We start from the raw sequence: 13,073 nt of genomic DNA on the forward strand, positions 1-13,073 counted from the left end.
ACTACACAAAGCATTGTATATCATAATATTAGTGTATTATTATAACAATCAAATCCTTTATGTGATAAAACATCTTTAATAATGCAGACATTCCTCATTGAACATAGCTAGTGCATATGTTCAATATAATAATATGCCTTATAATTTTTAATGCTACTAATTATAACATACATTAATTATAATTAAATTTATAAATACTATTAGAACATCTATGTAATGTATTTTCCCTATATTTTAATCATTAATGTAGTGTTTGTGGTTACTCTCACAGAAAATGTCCTGAGTAAGAAATACGATAATGAGCAGAACAGTGTCTGCTTTCTTGGACTTTAAGGATTAATTTTCATTGCTTCCAAGCACAAAGTCTGATTGCATGGTTTTTGTAATGATTCAAAGAAGGATATCAGTGAGATGGTAGAGAAGAAAATATAGTCAAGGTTGAATATTTCTGACCAAGATGGAGGGAACTAGACAAGATTTATCTTCCTGACTGAAACAACCACACATGTGGACAAATAGATCATACACCATTTTTTAAGGGAGATTCCAATTTATACTACAATGAGATACAAAGGCACACACAAATTAGAATGGTTAAAATTAAAATAGCTGACCCTACCAAGCATTGAGGATGTAGAGAAACTGTAACTTTATTACACTGCTGATGGAATGCAAAATGGCAAAACAATTTTGGAAAACATTTTGGCATGTTCTTTAAAAGTTAAATATGTATCTACTATGTGATCCAGCTCTTCAGCATTTACCCAACATAGATAAAAACACATACTCTACAAAGACATGTACATAGACATTTATAGCAATATCGTCTGTAAGAACCCAAAGTAGAAGCAATGATGTGCCTATAAACAGAAAATAATGAACTATTGTAATACATCACTGTATTACTCTATATGGATCTCAAATAATTACTATGAGTGAAGGAAGATAGACAAAGAGTACACGCCGTTTTACTTCAATTATGTAAATTTCTAGAAAATGTAAACTAATTTATAGTGATAGAAAACTGATCAAATTTCTTGGGATTAAGGGTTGAGTGGAATGGGGATAGGAAAATGGGATTACTTAGTGGCACAAAGAAACTTTTGCAGATGACATATAAGATTTATTATCACAGTGCTGATATCTGTCAAATATCTTCTTGTTAACACTTTACATATATGCAGTTTGTTGTATGTCAATTGCACCCCAACCAAGCCGATAAAAGATATAATAGTGAAAGATGGCTAGATGTCTCACCTAGTAAGCAAGATGCTTCCATATAATTTTGAACGAAATGCCAGCTGTAAAAGTATTTGTTGTCTATAGTAAAAGCACATTTTTTTTGCTGTAGGAAAATAAGCTTTGTGTATATGATGTTGTGATTTTCCATTGACTGTTTTATGGTATTACACAAATTTTTTAAATTGTCAGTGAGCTATGAGTAAGAAGCACTTAAAACAGGCCCTCATTTCTATGGCTGTAATTCTCTAGTGAATGGTGATAGCAGCAAAGTATATTAAAGTGCTTTATTTTAAAGTCAGTTATATTTTAGTGGTGAGTAAGGGGCACCTTTACAGAGTCTATAGGGCCCTTTAGAATTATTTTAGTTTAGAGTTTCCATCTAATGAATTTAATTTATTATGCCAAGGAGACGTTGGGAATTGGCTATTTCTATACAACTGGACGTAACTTGAAAATTCATGGGGTTTTTTTGAGTTCACAGAGAGAATTAACTAACTATATCATTTTGGAAAGTATTTCTGACATTCTAATAAAAATATTTGAATAGATTCCTTTAATTTCCAATTTTAAAAAACACACAAGTGCATAGTTTATTTCATATAATGAAATATAAGTACCTATGTATAATGTAAAATAGCTTACAGCTCAATAACATTGCTTTCAGATCAAAGAGATTTCTCTGAAGTATTGTATTTCCAAGGCCTGATTTTTACAAAGTTGTGTTGATAATTATTATCACAAAAAAATGTCATCTTCTCAGTTATAAATTAGCAGAAACATTAGGGTAGAACGTAGACTGCATATATTTAGATGTTCACTGCTCTGAGGAAGAGAACAAAAAAAAAACTAACCACAAAGTAGCATATTTGAGTCCCCTTAAAGTTTCTAGCATTGAGACATAATTACATTTTTACTTTAATTTATAACATAAAAGTATTTTAGTAGATTATATATATATGTAAAGTTCACTCTAATTCTTAATAAATTTTATTACACTCAAAACTATTTTTGAAGGAAGAAATAAATATCATTTGTTTTACAACTATTTCTGAAGTAGATCTAGCTCTAGTTATGAAAATTGTTTCTCTAATTGAGTATTTTATTTACATTAAATAAATATCCACTATTCTGAGGGCTTTTTGTTGCCTAATGTATGTCTTCTTCTAAATCTAAAATGTTCTTATATGTCTATTATGATGATGTTAATATTATGTGGGGACTCTCCATAGTGCTCTGTTACTCCACTCATGGAGTTATGAGTGAGCTCTTCATTGTGTTCATAAAAATTATTTTCTCTTTTTTATCAATTATTTGGTAACTGTAACCTTCCACTTCCTTTACTCCACACTCATGAAAACACTAAATAAATGTTAACAATTACAATTGCATGACATTACTACTTAGGAAGTTTTTTTATTTATACTTTTATTTTAGAGACAGGGGATACATGTGCAGGTTTGTTACATGAGTATATTGCACCCAGATAGTGAACATAGCGCCTGACAGGTATTTTCAACCCAATCCCCCCTCTATCCTTCCCCGCCTAGTAGTGCATAGTATTGATTGTTTCCATCTTTGTGTTCTTGTGCGCTCAATGTTTAGCACCTACTGTGAGAACATGTAGTATTCAGTTTTTTGTTTCTGTGTGAATTCATTTAGGATTACAGCCTCCAGCTCCATCCATGTTGCTGCAAAAGATATGATTTCATCTCTTTTTAATGGCTGCATAGTATTCCACAGTGTATCCTACCACATTTTCTTTATCCAATCTATTGATGGGTACCTAGGTTGATTCCATGTCTTTGCTATTGCGAATAGTGCAGCACCGCAGAAAGCAGTTTGGAGATTTCTCAAAGAACATACAATAGTTACCATTCAACCCAGCAATTTCATTACAGGGTATATACCTAAAAGAATATAGATCATGATGCCAAAAAGACACATTCAGTCCTATGTTCATCACTACATTTTTTATGAGCAGCAAATTGCCTTCACTGAAAAGTAAGAGAATTTCTGATTTCTCCTTCCCAATGTTTGTTCCTTAACTGAAGTCTACTGTAATTGACAAAAAAAAAGGCTAATCAATATTAAAGCAATATAAAAGTTTAACGATAGTACTTTCTATTTCCTAAGAATTCTTAATGTATTTCCAAGTTGTGTTGTCTATTCTTTTTAGCCTACACTAAACCCTCAAGTTCTAGAGCTGGAATAGGTAATAGATGAGTAGAGATTACCAGTACAGCATCTTGAGACAGATACTGTAGCCACAGTGACTTTTATGTCTGTGAAGAGCAAGTGATTGTTTATGTGATACTAAATTCTCTATATAAGAGCTACTGACAAGCCTACACTTGGTTTATACTCTGTATGCAAGGGATGAACATGCACTGGTTAATGGTCTTTCAATTCCTTTATTGTTATAACCTATGAATTGTATACCGCAATTCTATCATCTGGAAATGTATCCTAGTCTCTGAAATATTATGAGTTTAGTATTCAGTGTGAAACAATGGAAGGTACTGTGTGAGTACAGATGACTAGAAAGTCAAAGACCTCATGGGGATTCAGTCACTAAAAAAGAATAACTAATTCTCGAGGGTAGCCACAACTCTTTCCAAGATAGTAGAGAACATTTATCAACCCACATTCACATTTTTGAAAATGAAGTAAAATTTTCAGGACACAGAGGAGGCAATGATGTCTGCTTGGAAGTTGCACTTTAGCAAATTTGAATGAATCAAATGCTTTAAAATTTTTTAACTTTAGTATTGGGTATAAATTAAATATTTTACTTGGTTAATATAAAAATATTCTCTAGTACCCACATAGTAGCATTTTAAAGCATGAAATCCTCTCCTGTTATAAACAATATAATTTGTATTTGAAATTCTGTTACACTGAGTCAGGTTAGAATTTGAAGTATAGAATTCCACACAGTCTTACTGGTAGTAATTAACCCATCCAAGTGTTCAAAGGAATTTTAATCAGCTTCAATTTTAATAAAATTAGTTCTGATTGAAATTTTTATCTGAGGAGATCTTTGAAAAGTAAACTATTTTCTCTGGCAACTTTCATATTATATAACCATATGTATTTCATTTTATGGCTTTCTTTTATTTATCAAATTATCTTCTGATATTAAAAATTATTTTGCCATTTTCTTTTCATTTTAAAATGTTTCACCTGAAAATAATTTATTAATATGAAAATATTGCCAAAAAGTATTTTTTATGTTTAAACTCAGCACAAAATTGATAGTGCTATAAAAGCATGTCCATTTCATGTTATACTATGAAGGATTCTTCTGATAGATTCAATATAATTTTTAGATCATTTTATGATGTTTACTTTCCATCATTCTAAATGTTTAAAGTCTGGTGTAAACCGTAATCTGGCAACAGATTTATGGGAACACTTTTAGATACATTTTCCATTTCTCTGAATAACAATTCACTTGGCTTTGCAATAGATCAAGTTTTGACATTAAAATGTGGAAGCGATCTTGCATGTCATGGCAATGCATTGCACTTATCAAAGTCTGTACATTGGAAGATGCACTTCACTTTTTTTAAAGCGGTAAACTCCCTTGATTCCTGTTTTAAAGTATGTAATTACAAATGAAGTATACACATAATGCTTAATAAATTTGAAAATTTAGTAAGTCAATAGCAATATTATTTCAACATCACAGAAAAACAGGATTGGGTAGATCTTAAATTTGTAGTCCAAATATCCTTCTAATAACTAAACTCTGTACCATCCCCACTAAACCTCCATCTGAGATGTGCCTAGTCACTTCCAGCTCTGGTGATGTCCATGAGTCTTCATGCTATCATTTCATCCCAGGACATTCTTTCTTCAACCACTAAGTCTAGTTCTAATTTATAGGGACATAAAAAAAAAAATCAAATCAAAATACAGTTTCTCTTCCACAGAAATGTTCTTCAAATACTTGGAAAGCAACTCTTTGTCCATTCTAGTAAAATGCTCCAGTACCTTTTGTTTTTATTGTAAATTTGCTGTATTTGAAATTCTCTTCCATTAAGCTTCCTTTTCCTTTTAACCCATTTACTTTAGATGTCTTTGAACCTATTACATCCATTACTGAGAGTAGTTCTCTATGGGGAGTCTAACCCACAGCAATTCGAGGTAGATGATCACCTCTCATAATATGAATGTCATGCTTCCTCTGTTATCACAGAATAAGATCACATTCAGCCTATGTAATGTGCTGAATGGCAATTACAATTGCACATTTTAATTTGTTAGTTCATCGTAGTTTAATGAGACCAACTATGCTGCCTAATAAAATCCTTATGTCTTTCACATATGATGACAGAAGCCCATATTCTTACATCATGAAACTGTGTGATTGGCATTAAAAATTCAAGTAAAGCAACAAATAGTTTTGTTATTCATGGAGATTAGTCAGTAACAAAACTGGAGAAGTTATGCACTTAAAATTAATTTGTGAATTAATCCTTGGATTCAGAAAATATATTTTAATGTTAAGAATATAGACTCTGGAGGCAACCTGAAGAATCTCTTGATTCAGCTTTATCATCTATAAAAAGGGAATATGGTACTATCTAACTTGAAAAATGGTTCAAGTGTTAAAGAGATAATTTTATGAATGTTTTTCACATAATGACTGGCATAGTAAGCACTGAAATAGATGTCACTCCTGATAAAGATAATGGCAATGATGAAGTTTGGTGGATCTAAGGATCTCATGCTCATCATCTAAAGTTATTTTTCCTATATTAAAAGCTGAATTGCAGCACTACAATGTATATTGTCAAAAGGGAGGGAAGAATATGCCTTTCGAACAAGTTTCAAGAGCTTACATCTGGTGAAAAATAGACTAAATAAGCAGATTAGAAATTAACATGAAAGCTCTATACAATGCATATTTTTAAAAAGCATGAAACATTATTGCCGTTTTATTTGGGATTATCTGGAGAAATCAGAGTGGGCTCAAGAGAAAATACAGGATTTGAAGTCAAGCCAGAAGATGAATTTTCTTTCAGGCAAATCAGAAAATCAAAGGACCTGGGATCTTGATTGTCCTGGGAAAACAACTATAATTGCACAGGACTATGAGAAAGTGTGGTATTGCCAGAGTGAGGAAGAGTGAAGCATAAACTGTGAGGGAAGGAGGGGAGGAGAAGAGACTCAGTGGAGATTCCACGAAGGGCTTCAAGCCATGTACATGTTTTAAATGTTTATCCTACACCCAAAAGGAAATTATTGGAATAAACGGGGCAATTCCAAAACCATGTTAATGGCATGATCATGTTCTTCGGTTTGAGAGGCTAGTACGACAGGCATAGAACAGGGGTGATTGATTGGGCAAGCATGTGCCTGAGGGGAGGGAAAACAATAAGAAATAAGAGGAACAATTCAATTGGGAAAAAATAAGAATATCATGCAGAAAAGAAATTAGCATGTAAAGGACAGGCAGGGGAATACTAAGCAACATAATATTTTTTGAATGTTTCATGGAATCTTAGAACCAGGGATTTAGTGCAAAAATGGAGGTTCTTGTTCTTGGCTTTTGAAAGACAGTAGATTTTGGTTCAATTTTCTGGAATAGGCAATGTAAAAGGTTGTCTTAGTCTGTTTTGTGCTATTATAGCAGAATACTACAGATTGGGTGGTATATAAAGAAATAAAGTACACCTTTCTTTCTCATGATTCTGGAGGCTGGGAAGTTCAAGATCAGGGTATTAGCATCTTATAAGGGCCTTCTTGCTGTGTCTTCATAAGGTGGAAGACAGTTGGAGAACTCAGTCTTGTGAGCCTTTTTAATGGCAAGGTTGATTCATTCGTGAAAGCAGAGCCCTCAAGACCTTAAATGCCTCCCATTAGGCCCCACCTCCCAACACTACTGCACTGCTAATGAATCCAACACATGAATGGAGGCATGCTGGAGGCATGGAAGGAGGCATGCTAAGGTGTTAGTACAGATAAATCTATCAATGGAGGGAAAAAATAACTAAATTTTTGCCTTACATATTCGATTTTTCTGTAAAAATAGAAGCGAAATAACCTGGAAAATGTAAGGAAAAAAAGTGAATTTTGGGAAGCATATTCAGACCACAGCAGAAGGTACATAAAAATCAAAAGAAGTTGGCAATTGTTAGATTCAGATTAATAGATTTTAAATTGTTTAAAATTTAAACAGATTAAAAAGATTAATATATTTTAAATTAATAAAGGATAAGACAGATTTTTAGAAAACTTCTAATAAACGGGAATCTTGGACACAAGTATTAATAAAATTGCCCAGATAGGATATGAAGAATGAGGAAAGACCTAAGTCTGAGCCTTGTGAGATGTCAGTAATCATGGGATGCTTTGATGCATGTGTTTGCATGTAGAGGGGAAAATGCCAATAGTTAGATTGAAGGACATGAAATTGAGCCAAATTTCCAGAGAGAGGGCAAGGGCAAAATTCCAAGTTAAGTAAGTAGATTGAATTTGGAAAACAGGATTTTTTTTTCTTTTTTTCTTTTTTTTTAACATTTGCAGAAGGGAGGCATGCTAAGGTGTTGGTACAGTTAAATGCATTAATGGAGGAAAAGGAATTCAACTAATTTTTTGCCTTATAGTTTTGATTTTCCCATAAGTAGAAAAGCAGAGTAATCTAGTAAATACGAAGGAAAAAATGAAATTATAAGCTTTAGGAACACAGAAGTTGTGAAATAGTTGGCAAAGCTAAAGGGACAGGAAGTAGTTGTGAATTAGTTGGTGAGGCTAAACTGATAGGAAACTTTCCAGAAACATGTAACAGGATGACCCAGAAATGTTGAAGACTTAGGGAAGGTCAAAATCCTTATGTATCACATATCCAAGATAACAGAGCTGTCTCAAATAACATTTAGCTATTTGGTTGTGAGGTTAAAGAAAACAGACCATGTTGCTGGGTGGTGGTGGGGAGGTGGGTGAAGTGTGCATTTAAGAAAATGTTTCTTGAACCATAAAAATGAAACCAAATTGGTAAGCTCTTGAGGCACATGGGGACCTAGTCTTAAAGTTTAAAAGAATTTTATTTTTGAGACAGAGGGACCAGAACTACATACTACATTGGCAAGTCAGTATTTGGGCATGTAAATCATGGTCTTCTCTTCACCAGAGTCTGCGTCTACATTTATGTCTTCTCATACACGAATCATCACCACTACTATGCCCCTTTTTCTCTTTTTCTTCCTTCTTTTTCTTTTCTTTTCTTTTTCTTTTTTTTTTTTTTTTTTTTTTTTTTTTTTTTTTTTTTTGAGACAAGGTCTTGCTCTGCCACATGCACTGGAGTGCAGTGGTGTAATCATAGCTCATTGTTACCTCTGGCCTCAAACACTCCTCCAGCCTCAGCCTCCAAAAAGGCTGGGACTACAGGCATGACCGACTGCACCCAGCCTCTTTGCCTTTCCTCTAGTTTCCTGCTATAAAATGAAGTCACACCTCTCCGTTCCTACATCTAACCAAAAGATCCCAGCCTTAAAAGCACAACTATTTCCTCTGCATGAAACTTTTCTCATGTATTTCAACATTGATCTGATCCTTTATTTGAAATGCTATTGCATATAAAATCAACACTCATATTTTAGTTGTTAGCTGTTCTCATTTTTTAATGATTGCTACTCTTGAAGCATAATTCAAGGCCTAAATTTTGTCCTATTTTTTATCCCTCAGGGTTCTTTGACAATAATTGTTATATATGGGCAAAATAATAATGTATTTATTTTATATGCCCAACTAAACATAATCAATGTTTTCCTGAGTGTTGTAGGCAAGGGATCCGTGAACTTTTTCTTACATGACAAGATAGTAAATATTTTCAACTTTTCAGGCAAATTTCTCCATTGCAACTGCTGGAATCAATGTTGTAGTGTAGAAGGAACCATAGAAAATAGAGAAATAAAGAGGCATGGCCGGGTGCAGTGACTCACGCCTGTCATCCCAGAATATTGGGAGGCTGAGGTGGAGCTCGAGATCAGCCTGGCTAACAGGGTGAAACCCCGTGTCTACTAAAAATACAAATAATTAGCCTGGCATGGTTGTGGGTGCCTGTAATCCCAGCTACTCTGGAAGCTGAGGCAGAATTGCTTGAACCTGGGAAGCACAGGTTGCAGTGGGCTGAGATTGTGCCATTGTACTCCAGCTTGGGCAACAAGAGCAAAACTCTCTCTCAAAAAAAAAAAAAAAACTAAAAAAAAAATTAAAAAAAATGAAGAAGGATGACTGTGTTTCAATAAAACATTATTTATGGACACAGAAACTTGCATATCAGGTAATTTTTATATGTCAAGAAATATTATTATTCAGAGCTCTTGTTTTTGTCCCAAAACATGCTCCTTTAGACTTATTTAAAATCAAAAAGAAAAATGACATTAATTTCTATGTACAGAGAGTTTTCATCATGGAAAAACATGAGGAGCTAATATCTGAATATTTAACTTCATTAAAGAAGTGGTGTACTCAGAGGATCCTCCTCTAAGGATTTTCCATAAGATGTTGCAGCAAAACAACATTTTGAAAGTTAGTAGGAAAAAAGTAGTCAAACAAGGCTTAGAACTCTTCACTGAACTGACAGAAGATAAAAAGAACTACAAAAAGTTATATGAACAGTTCTCTAGAAACACAAAACTGGAAATACCCAAAGACTCTCAAAATCAGAAGCAGCTTTCAGAGACGTTAAGATACTGAAATGGGCAAAGTTTCCTTACCCCCCTGGCAGGGCATGTGATAAGGGTGTGGCTTGCTTCTTCGGTGCCCCACTGCTGAAAACCACTAGCGGGGGCAGGCAGATGGGCAGGTAGGGGCGTGTGGGATCCGACCCCAGGGCAGCATCTAGGGGTGAATGTTCACAGCTCCTGAAGCCCCGCTGGGCGTGTGTTTTAGTTTGGGGGTGTGTTTTAGTTTTGTCGTCTGTAGGTAGCTTGTGTGGATCAGCTCAGTCTGACCCTCTGCCTTATTGCAAGGGCAGCGGGCTTTCTGTATCCCAGGATTCTTGCCTTGGTGTATCAGAAAAATTAGATTACACGTCTGCTTGGAGCATAAGTGCAAGGTTTTATTGAATGGTGGAAGTAGCTCTCAGCAGATGGATGGGGAGCCAGGAGTATGGAGTGGGAAAATGGTTTTCCCCTGGAGTCCGATCGCTTGGTGGCCAGATTCCCCTGGGCATCCGCGTTGTTCTGCCAGTGGATGGCCTGCTGCCATCTGCTGTTGCCTGCCGGTGTATTCTTCCACTCCTCTCCACGTCCAGCCACTTGTGTGCTCTTCTGACAGTTTTTTCTCTCAGCCTCCAGCCGCTTGTGTCTGTGGCTTCCAAAGTCTTGGGGATTTTATAGGCACAGGATGGGGACATAGCCAGCCAAGGTGGTCTTGGAAACTACAATATTTGGGCATGAAAACAGAAATGGCTGTCCTTACCTAGGTTCGTGGGCACAGGCCTGGGGGTGGAGCCCTAGCCAGGGATTACACACAACGCGCTCTACCCAGCACTTCCAGGCTCACCACCAATATCTGCTTCTGGTGATGAAATGGTTTCTCTCAAGGACTATTGCACCAAAATGAGGGAAAGCTAGAAACACATTATATCACAGGGGAGACCAAGGACTGGTAGCTCACTCATGCAGCCTTTGTGGAACGTCTTTGGAAGTTTGGCTTAGAACCAATCTATGTGATTGAGCCAGCTGATGAGTACCGTGTCCAACAGCTGAAGGAATCTGAAGGGAGGGCTTTAGCGTCAGTCACCAAAAAAGGCTTGAAACTTCCAAATTATGAAGAAGAGAAAAACCAACAGAGAAGAAAACGAAGTTTGGGAATATCTGCAAAATCATGAAAGATATATATTGGAGAAAAAAATCAAAAAGGTAGTTGTGCAAAGCAATTGTTGACGTCCCCATGCTGTATTGCCACAAGCATGTATGGCTGGACAGCAAACATGGAAGGAATCACCAAAGTTCAAGCCCTAGGAGATAATTCAATGATGGGTTACATGGCAGCAAAGAAACACCTGGAGCTCAATACTGGCCACTCTGCTACAGAGACCTTGAGGGAAACGGCAGAGGCTGACAAGAACTAGTCTGTGAAGGATCTGATCATCTTGGTTTTTTTTGTTTGTTTGTTTTTTGAGATGGATTCTTGGTCTGTCGCCCAGGTTGGAGTGCAATGGCGCAGTCTCGGCTCACTGCAACCTCCACCTCGATGGTTTCGAACTCCTGACCTCGTGACTCACCTGCCTTGGCTTCCCAAAGTGCTGGGATTACAGGCATGAGCCACTGCATCCAGCCCATCTTGCTTTTATGAAGCTGCACGCCTATGATCTGGATCCAGTCTGGAAGATCTCCCAGACACATATTAACAAGATCTACAGGATAATCACACTGAACCTGAGTATTGATTAATATGATCCTACTGCTGATGATACCATTGCTGCTGTAACTGAAGAAATGTTACCTCTCAAAGGAGATGATTGACACATCCTGCATGGAAGAAGTAGACTAAGCACTAGCTGAGGAATGACTTGTACATGTATTCAATGCCCTATCTTTATTCCTTCTGATCATATATTTTCAAGGAATTTTTTCTTGGTTTTTATTAACATCTAAAGAGTCTGAATGACATGACAATAACTATTACAAGGGGAAGATAAAATTTACTTCTAAGTGATGTTGTGATCCTTTAGGCACTCAAGCAGAGCTGGTATGCTTTCCTAGTTTCTCATTGGCTTATTTTAACAGATTTAGGTAATGTGTGTTGCAAGATGTATGTAACCCAACATTAACTTTGTGGTCTAAAGTGTTTAGCTATCAAGTGGGATTCCTTAGCAGACCAGATCTTTTGCCACTGAAGTGTTCGGAGACACACCTTGGTGTTTAGAAGAAAATTATTTTTATGTCTTCTAAGATCTACTTTTTCAACTTTGCATCTGCTGTAGTTGCCAACTCTGCACATGCTAGTACTCTAGAGATACGTTAAACTGGAGCATTAAACTCTCCACAGGGCTTGGTTTCCAAAGAAAAGTATTATTGGAAGAACAAAATTATAAGCTTACCTAGGCATATAGTAAAGCTCTTCAAAAATAACTCAGAGAGAGCTTGTAAATTGAAATATAGTGCCTGAATCATGTTCGGCTTTAGAAGGTTTAACAAATACAGATAAGTTAAAAGGAAATTTATTCTTATTTTGATTTTTTCCAACCATAGAAAAATGTGTAAAATATTCTTGGTATATACAAATAAAGTGGCAGGTAATACAAAAAGTGTGGCAGGTGAGATTTCACCTGTGGGCCATAGTTCAATGATTCTTGCTATAGACCAAAATTATTAACATACGAAGGTTTAAAGTCAGCTAAGCAATGCATTCTTACATGTGTTAGAGCTCTTCTTTTTATCTGAAATTTTAAAGCTAGAAAGTGGCTTCAAGAATTTTCAGTCTTTGTTTTATGAGGCAGTGTAGCATGTATGTTCACATGCATGAGCCTTGAAGGATTCATTATAAGTTTTGCTATTCATGATGACCTGGGGCTTGCCATGTAATACCTCAAGTCTCAATATCCTTAACAACAACTAACTATCTCTTAGGGTTTTTTGAGCGTTCAGTATATCAGTAATACATTGTTTTGGTTAGAAGAGTGCCTGGCACAAAATAAAATTAAAAAAAAAAAACAATATTAGATTTTTGAACACTTGCTACTACTAAATTTTTTCCAGAAGATTTCACCAAAGTTGTTTAGAATTAAGTGTCTTTCATCACCTATTTAGGTGACAGGACTAATTTAAAAAAAAAAAAAAAAAAAATAACATATGTATTTCTCTTCATTCCTC

General features: G+C 35.5%; 1 pseudogene; it reads left to right on the plus strand.

Annotated features, from left to right (window-relative positions):
• Window positions 1-3,166: 3,166 nt before the first annotated feature.
• LOC101035917 (heat shock protein HSP 90-alpha-like) lies at window positions 3,167-11,751 on the plus strand (annotated as a pseudogene).
• The last annotated feature ends 1,322 nt before the right edge of the window (window positions 11,752-13,073 follow it).

The sequence above is a fragment of the Saimiri boliviensis genome, chromosome 18 (genome assembly GCF_048565385.1).
Source record: "Saimiri boliviensis isolate mSaiBol1 chromosome 18, mSaiBol1.pri, whole genome shotgun sequence".
Lineage (NCBI taxonomy): Eukaryota > Metazoa > Chordata > Mammalia > Primates > Cebidae > Saimiri > Saimiri boliviensis.